Below are 3,028 nucleotides of genomic sequence, written 5' to 3'. Positions count from 1 at the left end.
GGCAGGCAAAACAAAGAGTCAGGTATTTAGGCGTAGTCGTCGCAATATTTTAGTTAGCAAATTCAGATTCAGTTGAAATAACTCGACCGATACAAACGGCTGCTCTTGTGCAAACAAGAGAAATAAAGAATATTAAAACCCAACTAAGTGTTTTAATAATTTATATTATGTATGCAACAAACGCAGCAACGTCCACAATATTATAAAAGAAAGCCAAAGGCCATCTATTTGTGCACCGCTTGGTACTATATTCGGACAAGCACATGTCCATGYTATCAACTCCACCTTTGGTTTTGTTGCAGTCCAATATAAGCAATGGCTTCTTCCTAGGACCGGACGTTTATGTTGTATAATGAGAAATGGACAATAATACAACTGCCTTGTTTTTCTTGGGCACGTACGAGCACATCGTAACGTGATTATRGAACCCAAACATTGACGATTCAGCCTCACGTCCCTTGTGGTTGGCAAATGCTGCTGGCACGAATGTACGTCTTTTGTTGCAAATACCCAATATAGATAAATTATTGTCTATCATCAAAGCTTTTGCCAAGTTGTAGCTAGTGAAAAAGTTGTCACATACAATATTTCTTCCACTTCCATCAAAAAGGTTGATACATAAATCTTTGACTATTCTTTCACCAACGTTTCTTTCACGTTCACCAGACGGTGCCATTCCTGTGTAGATTTGTCCCTGCATTGAAAAATTAAATTCAATTTAGTTATTYATACTTTCAACAATATTGATAGTACCTGCAATGGATAGGACGAAATGGAGTCGCACACCCACCACACTTTTATCCCATGTTTGGCAGGTTTTGATGGTATGTATTGCGTGAAGGCAGTTCCACCACGATAAGCATAAAATTGTTCATCTGCGGTGACATTGGCTCCTACCACGTAATATCTACGAAGACAGCTGTTTAGCATCAAAAAAACGTCCGATATTGCTGCTGCTTTGTCAGTTTGTTTGCGTTGCTGGCTTATGTTTCCATTATCAAAACGAATGAAGCGGCTAATTTCCCAAAATCGTCGTACACTCATTGMRGCACGATATAATGGATGTGATTTAGTATTCCACAAATCTTTCGTATGCACGTAACCAGAATGTGTAACGCCACTTAGCAAAAGTACGCCCAAATATGCATCAAATTCACTTTCTGTTATGGGAATCCATGATCTCGGTTCTCTTGTTGGATGTATTGCATTGTCATCTTCAAAGAATTGCCTTGCCTTTCGATTTGATTCACGAATAATTATGTCGCATATTTCGTCTGACATTATCAATTTGAACGTTTCCGAAATGGTCAAATCTTGCGTTGCCCGTACTGATCCAGATTGCGTACTTCTTAGAATGTTGTGCGTACAGAATCTTACAGCTTGTGGTTGTATCGAAGACCAAACATTACCATCTCTGGCATTCATCAGCGACTCTTAATAATCCAGAAAATATGTAMACTTGTATGTATGTATATTTGTTAAACTATATCAAGGTTGCCTGTGTAAAAATGTAAGCTAGGGTTTTTTTAACCATGACCATTTTTAACACAAGCATACGTATATTATCGATATAACGCAAATGTGTGAGTATATTAGTAAAAAAAATATGAATCGCAAGCGATTAGTTGAATGTGTACCTGCCGGGTTATAACGGCATGCCATTTGCCATACAAAACGTATGTACATACCCGGGTGTGTTGCTGTTGACGTGCGTAAAAAAGTTCTGCTGTTGACATAAAGGTTAACAATTTCAATACCGAAATTGTTGCCAAAAGATATTGGACGGTATGGGAATTTAGTGACTTCTCATTATCGCAATAAATTGCTTTAGCATTAGGAAAAATGTTCAAAAGTTGTATGAGTTGGGGCTTTATATCTACAATTGTTCTAGATTCTATAGTTTGCACGACTGCAAACTTGCCTAAACATGTTAAAAAATATTTTGAATCTGTGGAAAATATAATATGTCAATATGAAGGACTTGTCCTAAACACGACGGAATCGGCGTTCCAGCTATCTTAAACCTTTGATGTCTATTATGTTTTGACTTTACACAGATTCTTACCATTTCTTTTTTTTTTCGTTAGGGGAAAAAATAGTCATTTAAAATTTGTTTTACGTTTTCTTGTGCGGCGCGGTGAGCACGATTATGTTCTGTAATTATGATTTCAAGCTGGTCATTTGGATCGAATATATCAGACACAAATTTCTTGGCATATTTAAACCTGGTATTTGGAAATAATTTTACTAGATCGCGTTGGATGTAAGCTAGAATATGCAGACTGCAATGGATTCAATTCACTACGTTGGTGTTGACAAGGTTTTGAATAATCCCTAAAATAGTGTGTTTTTTACGAAAATTAATAATATGTCTTATTCTATTTCCAAACATAATAAAAGTCGTTTTCAATTTGGTTTTTGAATAAATTTATGGGGTTTTCAACCGCCTGTATAGTGTAAGTTAATGACTGTTCACTGTGGATCGTTGCAAAATCAGAATTGAGGTCTTGTTCCACCATATTAATCTGCAGCCGGGACAAAGCATCGCCCACATTATTCTCTTTTTCTTGTTTATAATGCAATTTACCGTTATGTTCGTCAATAAATGCCTTCCAAAGTTTGATTTTTGCATTTGGGTTTTTATCTGAAACTGCAAACGTTAGTGGTCAAATCTTGCGTGACAATGTTTTAAGTGTCTTACACAATAGAGATAGTTTATAAGATTTTTTAATGCCCATACTGTGGCCAAAAGTACCCTCTCGTTTGTTAAAAATTATGTTCATTTCCCTTAAAAGTTCTAGATATCATCGTGACTGGCCTCCCTTCTTGAGATAAAACAGCACCCAAGCCATGATTAGAAGCATCTGTTGTCAAATCAAAAGGCTTTTAAAATCGGGGTAAGCGAGCATTATATCTTTAGGCATCAATATCTTCTTCTTGATTGGCGTAGACACCGCTTACGCGATTATAGCCGAGTTAACAACAGCGCGCCAGTCGTTTCTTCTTTTCGCTACGTGGCGCCAATTAG

The sequence above is a fragment of the Bactrocera latifrons genome, unplaced genomic scaffold (genome assembly GCF_001853355.1).
Source record: "Bactrocera latifrons isolate USDA-ARS-PBARC rearing strain unplaced genomic scaffold, ASM185335v1 scaffold_870, whole genome shotgun sequence".
NCBI classification, from domain to species: domain Eukaryota; kingdom Metazoa; phylum Arthropoda; class Insecta; order Diptera; family Tephritidae; genus Bactrocera; species Bactrocera latifrons.
This window is presented reverse-complemented; position numbering follows the sequence as displayed.